At 46.3% G+C, this 17,542-nt stretch overlaps 1 protein-coding gene across 2 annotated transcripts in view; it reads right to left on the reverse strand.

The window, feature by feature from the left end:
- Window positions 1–17,542, reverse strand: part of NALF2 (NALCN channel auxiliary factor 2) — a 90,421-nt gene that overhangs the window by 44,533 nt on the left and 28,346 nt on the right. The window lies entirely within an intron of this gene.

Below are 17,542 nucleotides of genomic sequence, written 5' to 3' on the forward strand. Positions count from 1 at the left end.
AAGCAGGGAAGAGAACAGAAATGAATCAGATCCCTCTAGCTGCAGCAAATTCTAACATCTGGCAGACACCCCCCACACATAGCATGGCAGAGGGAGGGCTTCCTTAGAGAGATCCCCTCCCCTGAGGAAGAGAGGAACATAAGAGCTGCCATACTGGGTCAGACCCATGGTCCACCTTGCCCAGTTTCCTGTTTCTGACCAGAGCCCTTAGTAGAGCTTTAGGGTGAGTGTGCAGAACAGGGAAATTATGGAGTGATCCACCCCTGTTTTCTGGTAATCAGAGGTTTAGGGTTACCCTGAGCATGGGGTTGTGTCCCTGACCAAATTGGCTAATAGCCATTGATGGACCTATGTTCCATGAACTTATCCACTTCTTTTCTGAACCCCGTTATACTTTTGGCCATCGCAACATCCCATGGCAATGAGTTCCACAGGTTAGTTGTGCAAAAAAGTACTTCTTGTTTGTATTGAATCTGCTGCCTATTAATTTCATTGGGTGACCCCTGTTTTTTGTACTGTGGAAAAAAGGTAACAACACTTCCCTATTCACTTTGTCCACACTGTTCATGATTTAATAGACTTCTACCATATCCTGTTAGTCATTTTTTTTTCTAATATGAACAGCCCTAATCTTTTTAGTCTATTCATATGGAAGAGTTTCCGTACCCTCAATCATTTTTGTTGCCCTTTTCTGAACATTTTTCCACTTACACTATATCCTTTTTGAGATGCCATGACCAGGGCTGGATACAGTATTCAAAGTGTGGGCACAACGTGGATTTATATAGTGGCATTATGATATTCCTGTCTATTTTCTAGCCTTTTCCTAATCATTGTTAATGTACTGCTAGCCTTTTTGACCACTGCTGCACATCAAAGAGTTCAAAGAATTGTCCACGGTGACTCCAAGATTTCTTTCTTGGGTGGTAACAGCTAATTTAGAACCCATCATTGGGTATGTATTGTTGCGATTTTTTCCTCATGTGCATTACTTTGCAATAATCAACATTGAATTTTGTCTGCCATTTTGTTGTCCAGTCACTCAGTTTTGTGAAATCCTCCTGCAAACTTCTCAGTTTGCTTTGGATTAACAAAATTATTCAAGATTATCTACAAACTTCGCTACTTTACTGTTCACCCCCTTTTCCAGATTAATGATTATGTTGAACAGCACAGCTCCCAGTATATATCCCTGGGGGACCCCTCAGTTCACCTCTCCATTGTGAAAATGGACACTTTATTCCTACCCTGTTTCCTTTCTTTCAATTACTGATCCATGAAAGGACCTTCTCTCTTATCCCATGGTTATTTACTTTGCTTAAAAGCCTTTGGTGAAGGAACTTGTCAAAGGCTTTCTGAAAGTCCAAGTACACTATATCCATTGGATCATCCTTATCCACCTGCTTGTTGACTCCCTCAGAGAATTCTAATAGATTTCCCCTTACAAAAGTGGCGTTGACTCTTCTCCAAGAAATCACATCATTCTGTTCTTTACTATAGTTTCAACTAATTTGGCCAGTACTAGAGGTAGGCTCACCAGTCTGTAATTGTCAGGATCTTCTCCCTAAAGCCCTTTTTGAAAGTCAGCTGTACATTAACTACCTTCCAGTCATCTAGTAGTACAGGGGCTGATTTAAACAATAGATTACATACCAGTGCCATTTAGTAGTTCTGCGATTTCATATCTGAGTTCCTTAAACTCTTGGGTGAATGCCATCTGGTCCTGTTGCCTTGATAAACTAAATGGTAATAATTTGTGTAAATTGAAGAGGTTTTAGAACAGCAGTTTGGGACAGTACTTAAGATTTGTTACCCATAAAGAATAGCTCCGATGCGAGTGTCTCCCCTACAGTCTCTTCAGTGAAGACTGATGCAAAGAATTCACTTAGCTTCTTTGCAATGGTCTTGTCTTCCTTGAGTGCTACTTTGTCATCCAGTGGCTGCACCACCTGTTTGGCAGGTTTCATAGTTAAACAAGTAATTACATGCGATGGCATGGACAGGGCAGCCCCAGAGGCACAACCTTGGCCCCCAATGGAAACACCCCTAGCTGTGGCATGAACACAACACAGATACATCCCAGGCCATGGGATAGCATAGGCCAGGTACCCCCACAGACAAGCTCTCAGAAGCTTTGAGCAGGGTACCCCAGAGCCCTATCCACCAACATCTTTGCTCTTGACACAGCAGTCCACAATTCACCCCAGCAAAGATGGCCCATGGGTAGGATATCACACTGACCTTGCCCCATGACCCAGGGGTGTGACACCTCAGACAGTATGGGTCTAATTGAGATTGCCAACTGGGGCCAAAGCCAGGGGCGGCTCCAGGTACCAGCGCACCAAGCGCGTGCCTCGGGTGGCAAGCCGCGGGGGGAGGCCTGCCGGTCGCTGTGAGGGTGGCAGTCAGGCTACCTTCGGCGGCATGCCTTCAGGAAGTCCGCTGGTCCCACGGTTTCAGCAGCAAGTACACCGAAGGTGTGGGACCGGTGGACCTCCCGCAGGTATGCCGCTGAAAGCCACCTGACTGCCATGCTTAGGGCGGCAAAATACATAGAGCCGCCCCTAGCCAAAGCTCACAAGCATTAAGCAGATCCAAGCAGGCAACAGAGGTTTAAACATCAGGAAAATAACCAGAATCTGCCCTGTTAACCTTGTGATTGGGGATAAATCTCAATCACTGCAAATCCAGTATTTGAGCCGGGAAGATCCTCCAGAAAAGTATGAGAAGAGAGGATTTAATGGTAATTAACCAACAATTGTGGAGTATCCATAACTGGGATAAAAGTGGCTAAATGGAGCAGAAATTGGAGTACCTCGCCGATTACCCCTCAGGCACTGACCATCCTGCACCACAGCCCAGCCCAAAGAGAGTAGTTTCAAAACACACTGGGGTAAAATTAGTTTGCTACCACTTCCCCCACTGGTACCAATGATCAGTGAAACTGAAGGCATTCTGAACATCCACCTTTTACTATTGGACAGTTTAAAGAGGGACTCTAGGGGCAATTTAAACCACAGTTTATATCCTTTGCTCCTCACAAGATCCAAGGCCTGACTTGCACTGACTTGCACACCTAGCTGCTTCCATTGTGGTTCTACAGTGATACATGTACAGAAAGTATGCGTATCCAAAGCCTTCCATACCACATGACAAACAGTAGGATACACGTGTGCAAATGGATGCTCTATTAGAATCTCATAAGGTGTTACACAGACTTGCTTTATATCTGTTGCAAGTCTGAACGCTGATTTAAGTGCCATGTAAAAACCCAAAATTGGGGTAGCCAGGAGAGTGCATGAGCAATAGTGCCACTTACTTCCCTTGAACTATCCCCCCATCATCTGAGCAAACAAAGGAATGTAAGAGTTGGTCAATCACTAATGGGTAGAATGTGTATGCATGTAAATTAAAATACACAAGCCTTTAGTCTGTCATCTTAGCAGCAAAAATGTAAAAAAAAAAAAAAAGGAGGGGGGGCGGGAAGGTGCTTGGATTAGAAGGATGAAATCTTTGAAGGGTCATGGCACATTGTTCTACAGAACTAATTGGACATGCGGGAATATCACTGCCTTCTGGACCTCTCACAGCAATGAGGATTCAGCTTTCAAGATCTCTTTCAGGCAGAAGAATTCCTGGGGAGCTCAGAAGGAGAGAATTTAGTGTGGCTAGTTTCCAACAAGAGGAGAGCAGCAGTGGGGAGGAACGACACAGAGTGGTTACCAAAGTGAGCCCAGGCATTGTAATAGGGAACCAGGTCAGATGGGGAGAGAGAATTTGATATAAATTGATTCAAACTGGACACACTCTGAAAACTGGGTAATGGAGCTTAACTACATAGGAACAACAGTGCGAACACACTATGGTTTTACAACACAGAGGCTGTCCTGTGGGGGAAGGGGTAGAGACCCTGGAACATTTGAAAACTAGACTAGACAGAACATGAGTAAAATGTACATTTGGGAACAATCCTGGTCTGCCTCTGGAAGATGGGCTGGATGAACTCATGGGTCTTTTCTGTCTCTCCTAATACTAGCATTTATACAGAGGTTTACAGTTCCAAAGCACTGTGCAATCATTAATTATTCTGATTAATGATAAATGGGGATATATCCCATTGAGGGAAAGAAATCTGATGAGATACCAGAGATTGATACCTGGTCTAATTTTAAACACCTTTAATTATTTAAAAGAGGAAGTAAACAGCATGTTAATTACATTTGTTAATTATACTGAATAGTGAGGTGTTGTGAACACCAGCAGGGACAGAGAAATGATAAAGATACCCAGGGAGGTTAAGATATATGGGCAGGAAATAAATGAGATTCATCTTGAAAAATGCAGCTAATTGAACTGGTAAAAGTCATTTCTAAGGAGCCTACCATCACAGAATATAGCCACAGTAAAAGCATTTCAAATGAGAGCCAGGACTCTCCAGAGAGAGCCAATTCTTCAGGCTGTTCTTGGGTTACTCGTTGGCTTCTGCTTTGGAGTAGACAGATCTTTCTTCTGCTCTGGTTCTTTGAGGAATGCCATGGTGAAAGTGGGCCTGGGGCGCAACCTCAGGATGTAGAAGATTGGACCTGAAATACAGATATTCAGAAGGGAGGACGCAGATGGAAAGCAGTAGTGCCAAAAGGGAATTAAGAGTGATACTAGATATCAAACTGAATAGGGAATTCCTAATTGGAAACTGCAGTACTATATGGTAGGGGAACATTAGCCAGTGTTGTGTACATGGAGGCATCAGATCATGGCCTGAGAGTCTCCTTCTCTGTACACCAGTGGTGAGACAGCACTGTGAATTCTGCATTCATTTCTAGAGTAGGGTTGCCAGGTCTCTGTTTTTTGACTGGAACGCCTGGTCGGCCATTGAAAGTCTGGTCAGTGGTGCACCGGGGTTAACCCTCCAGCTCCTACGTGTAAGGGCAGCCAAGGGGCTCTGCATGTGGCCCCTGCACCAAGCACCAGCTCCGCAGCTTCCATTGGCTGGGAACCATGGCCAATGGGAGCTGCGGGGGTGGCGCCTGCAGATGGGGCAGCATGGAGAGCTGCCTGGCCATGCTTCCGTGTAGGACCTGGAAGGGGGACATGCCGTTACTTCTAGGAGCCGGTTGAGGTAAGTGCTGCCCGGAGCCTGCACTCCTCACCTCTCCCCTACACCTCAACCCCAGTCCTAATTCCCCTCCTGCACTCCAAACCCCTCAGTCCCAGCCTGAAGCCCCCTCCTGCACCCCAAATCCCTCATCCCTAGTCCCACACCAGAGCCTGCACCCCCAGCCGGAGCCCTCATGCCCTCCCCCCACACCCAAACCTCTGCCTGGAGGCCCCTCCCGCAACCTGAACCCCCAGCCCAGAGCCAGTATCTCCTCCGAGACCCAATCCCCGCCTCAGCCCAGAGTCCCCTCCCATACTCCAAACCCCTCAGCTCCAACCCCCAGCCAGTAGCTCCTTCATGCACCCCAAACCCCTCATCCCTGGCCCCACCCCAGAGCCTACACTAGGGTTACCATATTTAACAAATAAAAAAAGAGGACCCTCCACGGGGCCCTGGTCCCGCCCATTTCCCACCCCCAGCCCCGCCCCAACCCCGCCCCCTCCTCCCTCCCACTCCCAGCCAGCGAAAAGGGCTGCCCGAGCGCTACCGGCTTCAGGGTTTGCCGGGCAACCCCCAGACCCTGCGCCCCCGCCAGCGCTTCCCCAGCGCAGCTGGAGCCCGGGAGGGGAAGCGCCCAGCCGGGGGCGCAGGGCCTGGAGGCTGCCCGGCAAACTGTGAAGCCGGTAGCGCTTGGGCTTCGGGCAGCCCCTATGCCTCCGGACCCTGCGCCCCCGGCCGGGCACTTCCCCTCCCGGGCTCCGGCGGCGCAGGGTCCGGAGGCATGTGAGCTGCCCAAAGCCCATAGCGCTCGGCTCTTAAACAGAGCCGAAGAGTCGGGGAGGAGCAGAGCCGCCACGGCCGGAGGCTCTGCTCCTCCCCTGACTCTTCGGCTCTGTTTAAGAGCCGAGCTGCCCGAGCGCTACCGGCTTCGGGCAGCCCCCATGCCTCCGGACCCTGCACCGCCGGAGCCCGGGAGGGGAAGTGCCCGGCCGGCGGCTGGGGTCCGGAGGCAAGGGGGCTGCCTGAAGCCCATAGCGCTCGGGCAGCTCGGCTCTTAAACAGAGCCGAAGAGTCAGGGGAGGAGCAGAGCAGCCGCGGGAGGGGAAGTGCCCGGCCGGGATTTTCCTGGACATGTTCGGCTTTTTGGCAATTCCGCCCGGACGGGGGTTCGATTGCCGAAAAGCCGGACATGTCCGGGAAAAAACGGACGTATGGTAACCCTAGCCTACACCCCCAGCCAGAGCCCTCACCCCCTCCCACACCCCAACCCCCTGAGCCAGCCTGGTGAAAATGAGTGAGTGAGGGTGGGGAGAGCAAGCGACAGAGGGAGGGGGAGGATGGGGCCTCAGAGAAGTGGCAGGGCCTCAGAGGATGGGCGGGGCAGGGAGCAGGGCAAGGGTATTCAGTTTTGTATGAGTAGAAAGTTGGCAACCCTATTCTGAACCCCTCAGTAGCAGAGGTCAACAGATTAGGAAATCCTGAGAAGAGCTACAGATTTGATGGGGCTGGAAGTGTTGCTTTCATGATGCACTTTATACCTGAAGACCACTCAAGTTTTATCTAGTACAGAATCTAGCTTCCTACTTACTCTGTGCTTCCTGCAGCAAGGACTTAACACCCATGTTCCAAAGTCTACCACTGGCTGTCAAGTTGTTTCTGGTGCAATTCAAGACACTGGTTTTTGACCTGAGTAGGGCAAACTATTTGTAACAAGTGACAGAGCCAATTTTCTGTTCCCAAACTATATGGGAACTGCTGAGGATGGTCTCTAATCTCTTGGTTATTTGTGAGAATCTGTGGAATCATTAGTCTGAACTACAGCCTAAAGATTAGCCTCAAATTGAGCACTATGGTTATTTCATATTCCTTTTGTCACCTAAGTCACATGGTATTGTTTCTGTTTTGTGGTTTGATGACAAACTTTTAACCAGAGAATAATGAATGATCACTAGTAAGTAACTAATTAACAGAGAATAACGGCCATGGTTTGCATGCAATACAAGGGTTGTATGTATATCTCATCCACAAACATTTGTACAGGGACTGGAATTCTGAATATTTGTTGGAAAATTATTACAGAAAGAGGCACAAATATGGCCAAATCAGATGGTTGGATTTTACACACACACATTCCCCATCTCTCAACCAGCTCTCACTGTGACCTGTACAGCTCTAAATATTGTAGATCCTATTTTTTCCCCTCTGTTAGCAGCTGTTGCAATCAGCTGAGGTGCTGGTGGAGATGCATTCTCAATAAGGAATCCTTGACTCTACCTCATCACCCCCTATACAACGCTGGCAGAGCTGGAATTTGTTAATATTAGGGCCAGCTTGGCTGATCTTAACTGAACTGATATTATGTAAGGATTAAGGCAGTTTCAGATAGTAAAGATAAAAGGGATTTAGTGCTTTATAAGGTTAAACATCTAAACTTCACGTGGAAATTGATGGCAACCAACGGAAATCATGGAGCATTGGGGTCAGATGCATCCTGTGTGAGACGCTGCTTAATAAGCAGGTAGATGCATTCTGAAGAAGTAGCAGTTTCCAAATGGTCTTACAGTCCAGCTTCCTATAGAGTGCAGTGATCTAGGCCTGGATAGCGGGGCTGGGGTTCAGACTGGAGAGCATGCAATCTTCTTGCCCAGCACAAATGATAACAGCATTTTTGTAACTGCTGCTATCTGGAGAACATGAAGCAGATGAGGCTGTGTGCCTAAATAAAATGTGGCAGGAATAGCCATTCAATAAAGGGAGCTAATATCTGCCACTTCTGCTAGTTGCTTCCCCAGTTATTCTAGAAGGAATCTCAAATCAGTTAGCTCTCTTACAAATCCATTCTCCGCTGAATGCTTGGTAAGACATTTGCACATCTGGGTTAGAAGGAATGGAAATACAGAGCAGGGTTTCTTTGGCATACTCAAGACACCACAGACCATGTTTTCTTACTAACCTTCCTTAGATACATGTTGGACAGGAGAGGTGACAGAGTGGAACTGCTTAAGACTACCATCTGTGATTTCTCAGAAAGAAAAACAGAGGAGACACACTTAAGAGCAAGTCATCTATTCACGCTAGTGGCAGTAGATAGGTCAGTAACAGCTCATGCTCAACCAAATGGAAAGCAGCTGATGGATCTAAAATAATTGGTATGGACACCTGACCTACATTCTTTGCCCAGGAGAGATCAAAGCCACCCATACATGCTCTGCACTGTACCTATACCTAAAACTAAGTTGATGGGGATCAAAGATCTGAGGTATTGCTGAGGATGCCTCCTACCAGGTCTCTAATAATATGCCTCTCAAAGGGAAGTTCTGAGAAGTGGTAATAATTGGAGGGATTGCCAGTGACAAGAGAGAGTCTTGCTGAAGAAACAGTCACCTCTTTCAGAGAGGCGGACTTCCTGCCCTCCCTCCTAAAAGCAGACCTTGCCAATCTTTCTTAATGGCCCCAGCAATTCCACATTCATTTTCACTAGCTCTATAAAGCTGAGGTCATAGCATGCTGATCCTCCAGCAAGTCTAGATACTTGCTGGGATTCATCAGCCAAGACTCAAACAGGGAAACTGTGTTTGTTCACTTGAAAATTGATTGCTAGCATAGAAGCAAACTTCTCAGACTAAATCTGAACAGTCTTCTGTGACAAGTAAACTCCTAGCAGTGGGAAATTCTTGGCTGTCACCAGATGCAAACAAACTGGAAGTGAGCATCCACAATTCGCATTGACTTTACTGGATGTTGTGTGGTTGTTCCATTCCTCTGAAAAATCAGGGCATTGACCTCTATGAAATTATCTTCTAAAAAAAAAAAAAAAATTTGAAACCTCTCATCCTAAAGAAAGAGTCCAAATCTATAGTCTGGATGAACATGGGGGGGAGGGGGGGAAGTATTTCTGTAGAGCCTAATCATTGTGATCCACTGGAAAAATATCCAAGTCCAATAATAGGCCTTATCTTATCAGTCAAATGATTTTTAAAGACCTTAAATTCCAAGCATAATACAGCCCCAAGTGATGAATAGGAAAGTTAGGCACTGCTGTCATACACCAACCAACAATTAGATATCAGTCCGGAAGGGAGATTCTCTCACAGCTTTGCTGAGAGAAGCTATTGATCTTGGTTCCTTAACTTGTTCTTCATCCAAATTCTCTCATAGTAAATCTGCTGCCCATTATTGAACACTTTCCAAAAACACATGGAATTTTGCTGATTAGGATGCTGCCACCTCTGCTCCAATTTGAATAAAATAATCCTCCATAGAAACAAATCTCTCTAATCTGAGCTGCACAGAATCAGAAACACCTGGAAGTGTGCATTCAACAAACCATACCCTCCTTCCACCCACAAAAACACAACACTGTCTTTCTGGCTTAAAATCGGTTTACATCAACAAAAAAAGTTAGGATTACACAGTGCTTCTCTTTTGGTGTTTTAGGACAATTGACCTAGCTGGAGCCAAAACTTTGGAGAGTGGGCCTGGAAGGGAGAGACCAAATTTGGTACACTAGAACCTCAGAGTTACGAACATCAGAGTTACGAACTGAGCAGTCAAACCACACACCACATTTTGAACCAAAAGTACACAATCATCAGCAGCAGAACCAAAAAAGAAAAGAAAGGCAAATACAGTAAAGTGTTAAATGTAAACTACTAAAAAAGGCAAAGCAGCATTTTTCCTTCTGCATAGTAAAGTTTCAAAGCTATATTAAGTCAATCAGTTAACTTTTGAAAGAACAATCTTAACATTTTGTTCAGAGTTACAAACATTCCAGAGTTATGAACAACCTCCATTCCAGAGGTGTTTGTAACTCTGAGGTTCTACTGTATCTAGGAGAAGCTGGGAGGTGGGGGGGAGAGAGGGGAATTAAAAAAAAATTGAGCAGTAGCAATAACCGCATGCATGCCCAGAGTTCTCTAGCTACTAGTCCTGCCCCCAAGATTTGAAACCAAGGCCCAAATCTCTGCTTATTAACAGGGCTGTACCAATTTACACATCAATGGAGCTGCACCAGTTTACATCAGTAGAGAATTTGGCCTTGGAAGGGGCTTTCCAAGACTTCTCATTTCCTTGACAGCACGACATTTTCCTTAATAACCATGATGGAAACAACTTTAATGGCTGCTCCATCTGTTTCTAACTCATCATGTGCAGTACTCACCATTGCCCCTGGATTAAAGTGACAGAACCCTCTCATTTAGTAATTTGTGTGGGGGATTTGTCTATTTCTGCCTGGGATTGCTGTCAGCTGTCATGGTGGACAATACCATTTAAAAAGTAATTTCTTAGCTTGATTAATCCATAGCAGGTGCTTCCTCAGCAGTAGCTTGTCCCAGATGCAGCCAATAGAGCATTAACCACTGCTCCCCCACATTCCACAGGTGTGAGATCTTAACAGGTACCTAGAGAACCACCCCTACCACTGATTTTTGGCTTTTGCAGAGCTGTGCAAGATAGGATTTGTCCCTAAGAAAAGGAAGCTCCACTTATTCCCTCCACCTTGTTATTTGGCAAGAGTGGAAATGACAAGTTATAAATATTGACTCTGTTATCTCCTCTGCAGAGAGCTGCTCTTCTTTGCTCCATCCAGTGCCGAGCAGACTGCCAGCCATTGCCTGGGCACCTGGAGTTAGGACAGACACCATTCTCACCACAAATGGAGCTTTCACCTCCATTTCAAATATGGTAAAGTGATCTTTCTGAGGCATTACATCTGTGTATAGTTGGGTATGTTTGATAATTACAGACATTGCTTCATGTCTAGGTATCTGGTAAAGTCCCCTCCTACTCCACATTTTATGTTTCTTTTACCTCTTTCCCTGTCCACACTACCAATGTATTTCCCTCCCAATTAGCTCACTGCTGTTAATGCATGTTTCAGAAAGCATGGAGCAGATCAGGGAGACAGTGAGTCAGACCTTATGCTAAGCACTCTCCTTTCTGGGAGCAGGCTAAGGTTTGAATGGGCTATGGGGCCTTCTCTCCCCTGTCCCAGAGATGGTCCCTCCAGGGCAGGGTTGAAGTACACTGCCCTTTCACTATGGGGGGGGAGCTTGTGCTAGAACTACCTTCCTATTCCTCCTTCGGCCTCCCCCCACCCATTAGCAGCTTTGCTGTTTCCATTGCAGGGGAAAGATGTCAGCTGATCTGCTAAATGCTTGAGTCCCAGGGCCAGAGCATAGTAAGGAACATTTTAGTGATTCCTCTTTTCTTTCCCCTATGCAGCCTCCTTGCAACAGACATGTCTTGCAGTATAGCCATTCACACAGGTTTTTTTTTATTTTTATTTTTTAATAAAGACAATCTGTTCAGTTAGTGCCATATTGCCACTGCTCTTTCTAGAGCAGGGGTCAACAGCCTTTCAGAAGTGTGTGCCAAGTCTTCATTTATTCACTCTAATTTAAGGTTTCATGTGCCAGTAATACATTAACGTTTTTAGAAGGTTTCTTTCTATAAGTCTATAAACTATTGTTGTATGTAAAGTAAATAAGGTTTTTAAAATGTTTAAGAAGCTTCATTTAAAATGTAAATTAAAATGCAGAGCCCCCTGGACCGGTGGCCAGGACCCCGGGCAGTGCGAGTGCCACTGAAAATCAGCTCGTATGCTGCCTACGGCATGCGTGCCTACCCCTGTTCTAGAGAGAGAATTGTAACCTGGAAATCTTTGAGCCAGGAGCCAGAATATCTCGCCCATGTAGAGTTTTCTCTCACACACATACACACACACACACACACACACACACACACACGGCTGAGTTCTATAACAGCATCATAATGCAGGCAGACTAGAAAGGGAAAAGAAAACACAGAGGAAAGAGAAATGCAGTGGACAGTGGGAATGCAACCAGGTTTTCTTTCCAGAGTAGAATCATTGCTGGACACATCACTGCTGGGCTGAATGAGCATGGCATAGAATAGCTTGCTGTGTCTCGCATGTCAAGCTTTTGTCCTTTTTTCATTGGCTGAGCTCCACTGTTGCATGTGGCTTGTCTCACCAGTCAGCTGGCAGCTTGAGGGGAGCTAGGGCTACATTGGATGGAGAAGGATGGAGGTTTCTTACCCAGCCAGCCTGTGTCTCATTCACAGATTTCCTGTCCTTGAGTCACTGCCCTTCAAATGACAGCTGAGTTTAGTGCTCTGCAACACCAGGCATGAGTTGCATCCTAATGCCTGTGAGTGACAGTAGGGACAGCCACTTGCAGCCCAGCCTACATCCACATGCAGCTGCCTTTCTAGTATTTGGTCCACAGCTCTGAGGTCAAAGCCAAGCAGCAGAGTCCAAATGGTGGCGAGGCCTCTTTAGATGGCCAGGTACATGTGGCTAAGCTAACTGTTTCAGGAAAGAGAAGCCCCCTAGACCATTTCTAGAGCCAGGCCTGAGGTTCTGAAACATGTAGATAAGTGATTTCACACTTCTGGGTTTAGGATTCAATTGAAAGTGGATGTTCTGAAATGCTGCAGGTTGTTCTTATGGCATCAATTGACTTAGGTTGACCTATCTAGTTGTGAATGTGTTGATACCTACATTTAGTTTCCCCACCAATATAAGCACCCCATTAGTTATACAATACCACCACATCCCTGAGTAAAGCAGAGGCACTTGACCTACTTCCATTAATGCAGTGAGTATAGACACTGTATTACCTGTCTGCACCCTAACAGTCCTCCAGTAGCTGCATCACAATGCCCTTCTCCACACCAGTGGTCACTCTAGTCACAATTTTGACTTCCACTGTCCAAGGGTCAGTCACCAGAAGTCAGTCCCTTCCATCCCCCCCCCCCACCACCACACTTTAAGACTCCAGTATATTATTGAAATGCCTTTTACTGATTGCCCACCTTGGAGACCACACCTACTTAGGCCCCTGTTGTGAGCATCTGACCATGCTGGCTCCATGCACAGAGAGTACTAGACAAATTCCTGGCTGATGCAGGAAAGAAGTCATAGATATCGTTGGCCTATAGGGAGAAGAGACTGCAAATCCAGCTAAGGAACAGCTGTGTGTCTACAACAATCTGCATGCCATATTTGGCATGGACTGCATACCACTGGACACTTTGCAGGAGCCTGATGTGAAGACACCTGTCGTGCGCACCAATGGTGGGGGAGGGGGAAGGACCAGAAGAGATGCAAACCATGCAGTGAATGAGGCACTGTTTGAAACTCCACTGGAGTCAAGCATGTCCCCACCAGCTGAGCTCAGATGAATGTGGTGAAGGGAGCTTGTGTACATGTATATTATTCCTCAACCATTTTTTACTGGATTGCCTGAAACCTTCTCTCCCTACCCACTGCCCTTCTTCTGCCTTTAAAAAATAGCACCCCATGCATCCCTCTGTTTAGAGAACAAAGACATGACTTTTGGTTCTTCACTTGACTCAAAAATGTTGGAAAATAATATTTTTAAAAAGTTAGTAGGGTACTCTGAATTACATCATCTGTGTCCTGTGCTCAGAAGTTGAAAGAAGAGAGAGAAGCTGCATCTGCTTTTTCATTCTTTGGCTTGATGTGCTAGGCAGGTACCCCCACAATTTCCCCCATGCAAAGTACTTGATTTTTCTGAATAGGGATGTCCCTATTACCCTCCTGAGCAATCTCAATGAAACTTTCATGGAGATACTCTGCACTCCTCTTTTGAACATTGCTAGGAATGGCACTCTTGTTTCTTTCCCATGCCACTCTGATGAGCTCCACTCTGCTGGCACTCTTGTAGTAAGTGGGCTAGCAACAAAGAAGCCACCCTGGCTCGAGGACACAATAGCAGCTGGGTTCTCTGTGCCTTTGATATTTCACTTGTGGGAGTGACAACCAGAGTCAACACTCTCTATGGTGAATATTGTGAAAATATTTTCATACTTTCCCTATCCTCATACCCAGGGGCACCCGGTAGCTAAATATTCCAGGCGATAGACCATGCTTCCCCCTCCCCACTAGGCTGTACTCACCATGGCTTGGGCCTCAGAGCAGTGCTGTAACAGTATGCTCCAAACCTAGAGTGATAATTAATTTCTTTTTAAAAAGGTATCAATGGGAATAATGCAAGAGTTTTGAGACTTTTCCCTTTCTGTTGTGACTAAGTCTAGAGCTGTACCTTTCTATTCTAATAAGCAGCCTTTGTATCTCAAGGCCACCACACCACCCTCTCCATACTTCTTTCTTCAGGAAAAGAAAGAAGGGGATCAAGGAGGAAGTGTTCTGCAGTATCCTCCAGTTTTTGCTAATCATGAACACAGGGCTTGGAGAAGCCAAGTGATCATTCTCCCTGGTCTTGGCTAAGAATGGAGAGAGTAGTTGCTGTAGAAGAGGCAAAGGGACCAAGAGATAGACTTCCCCGTGCACCAGGATGTTGTGTGTTTATTCAGGCTCAGATGTTGAGGAGCTTGACAAAGATCTATGCCCAAAGATTCCAGATGAAGCAGTCTTTCCAATCCATTGAAGACTCCATCATTGCTGCTCCCTCTACCCTGACAGAATAGGTGACAGCATGGTATAAACCCTTACCCCTTATCACTCCATGCCAGGGGAAAAACAAGGAGAACGTAACTACACCTACACAGACCTGTGAAGAAGGAAAAAAAAAATCACAGGACCAGCCACAATGCACTACATGTTTTGTAACATGACAAACGTCACATTTTATATGAACATGAACGTTTACTTGGGTTTCTAGAATATGGGTCACCCTCTTGGGTTTCTAGAATATGGGTCACCCTCTTACAGTGCTGCTAAAGTGTTTTTTACCTTGTGTAAATGCACTTTGTTTCTGGTTTCTTTTCACACAAAGAAGTTCTATTTTTGGAAACCCAAGTACATTTAATGGTTTACACCAAGCAGAATTCATAAGGAGAGAGTTAGTAACCCATTGTATTTAAGCTCTGTACACATGAAGGCATGGTACTTCATAGAAATATCACACAACACTACTGTGGATGACTGTTAAAATGCTCTTTTACAGCCTTACAGGTCCATGGTGAGCTCTTCTAATAGCCCTTGGTTCTGGCTGTTCAAATTCAGCAGTCAGCCAAGTCCACCCCAGTCCTGCCCCTTGCTTGTAGCCGTTCCCTCTTTTCCTCACAGATACATAGCATGCAGGTCTAACAAGGGGATGTTGACCTTGCTGAAATTCATCTAGTCAGTAAAAAGGTGCCAGTAACCCTTCAGTCTACCAGAAGACCATTCAACAGTCATCCTGCACCTGCTGAACTGGTAGCTGAATCTTTGATGTTATTAAGGTGCCATTGTACAGCTTTGTGGGCCAGGGGTACAAGGGGTAGGTTGGGTCCCCCAGAATCATTACTGACACTGCAACATCACTGATGAGAATGTAGTGGTTGGGGGGGGGGGGAGGGGAAGAGTGTCTCTGTTTGCAGCTTTTAAGAATACATGACTTTTCTAAAGAGCATTATGTGCCTTCCTTGACCAGCCCATGCTGATATCAGAAGTGCCTCAGTGATCCACTAGTTCTTCCATAACCATAGAAAGGTAGCTCTTTCTGCTGCTGTACTCTGTGGCAAGGTATGGTGGTGCCAACATAGGGATATACATCTATCATCCCACTGCAGTTTGGGAGCCCCATTGCTGCAAATCCATCCACTATGGCCTGCACAACACCAAGAGTCACAGACCCATGTAGTAGGTGACAACTGATGGCCCTACACACTTGCATGACAGTGGGCCCTCCGTAAAAATCTTCCAATTCCAAAATGCTCTTGGACAGTGGGAAATCAATTTGGTGTTGCAATCTTCAAGTGTGGGATCACCACTTGTTTTTCTAATATCAATGGAGCTCTGATTCTGGGGTCCTATGCTGCAGGGAGCTCAGCACACAGATCCAGGAATGTGGCCTTTTGCATCCAGAAGTTCTGCAGCCACTGCTCATCGTCCCAAGCTTATGCTATGTGATCCCACCAATAACTGCTTGGTTCTTGTGCCCAGAAATGTGATCCACCCTGGGAAGCTGCTCTGTTAATTCCACTACCGTCTGGCACTTTTATTCCGTGTTCATCAGCAACAGTTATTGAAATCTCTTCTTCCTCCTCATACAGCCAGTTGTAGTAGTAGTAGTAGTAGTCATTGAAGTTCCACAAATACAGGAGAATTGTGCATCCTGAATTAACAATGGTCATGAGACTTGTGCTGAGCTCTGCAGGGTCCATGCTTCTGCCAGAGATATAGCAGAGACAAAAATGTGGTGTACGGGACTGTGGGAGTTTTATAAATGCTGCAAAATTATAGGATGGGACAAGCATTATGGGATGGGGAAAGTGACACCGAGGGAACCTGACTCCTAGTTTTGAGAAATCCCTGGGCAAGTTGCTGATATTCCACAAAGCACTGCAAAAAAAGTGTCCCACAAGGCATTGTGCCAGATGGTGGCATGGGGCACACTGGGATACCTGCCCACAGTGCACTGCATTTTCCAATCCATGCAACCACTAGTGGTGAGGTCACAGTGCCAACACAAGCAGCAAGTGATATACAGAATTGGTGGCTGCATGCCCACATAACTTATGTCAACCAAACTTTGTAGTGTAGACATGGCCTCGGAGCAGGAGTGGATCTGGGGGAAGACTCAAGAGAAGCCTCTTCTTCCAGCTCTTTAGTCCAGATATGCAGGCCCAAGAGATTTGGAGAGCTCAGTTAAGCTTGGGTAATGCTAACCTGAACTGAACCTTTTGAAGCTCAACCATCACTAATGATGAACCCCTTGGAGTCCCATAAAGGTATGGAGCCAACCACAAGGGCAGTCAGGAGACCCCAGTTTATAAATGAGGTTAGGGTGCAGTGGTAGTTTTAGAGGTGGATATATTGGAGCTTTATTGAGCTAACAACAAGTGGATCATGACGACTGCTAGCCTGGGAAACACCGGTCCAGATTCTGGCCCATGCCACTTGCCTTTGCACTGCTCTGATAGCTAAGGATTCTCCTGTACTGAGGGAGGCCAGGTGCATGTTATGGAATTACAAGCTGCTCTAAGTTCCATGGGGAGCTGAAGCAGTTCACAGCTACCACAGGGATTAGAGAAAGCACAATTGCCCCCTGCAGCCTCAGTGGCACTGAGTGGAACCCTAGCACAGCTAGTCATCTACCCATTGTCTCACCAAATAACTATCTTGCCGTGTACAGATTCTTGACAACCCACATGGGCACATGTGGCACCTGCAAAGACCCAAACATGCTCAACCTCCTAAAAGTGGGCAAGACAATCCTCCTGCAACCTGTGGGCAGTGTGACACCTCCTGCACAGCCTATAGCTGGTGGGCAAGACTGTCTCCTCCTGGCAGCTACAGGCCTCATCTCACTAGCTGTGGGCCATGTGAGACCACCCCCCATATCTAGAGGCCAAAACAACCCCGCTGCCCATAGCTATGAGCATTTCCCTATTCCCGGAGGCATTGGCCTCCCATCTACAGCTATGGGCTATTCACTCCAAACTATTTAC

The sequence above is a fragment of the Chrysemys picta genome, chromosome 9, assembly GCF_011386835.1.
Source record: "Chrysemys picta bellii isolate R12L10 chromosome 9, ASM1138683v2, whole genome shotgun sequence".
NCBI lineage: Eukaryota > Metazoa > Chordata > Testudines > Emydidae > Chrysemys > Chrysemys picta.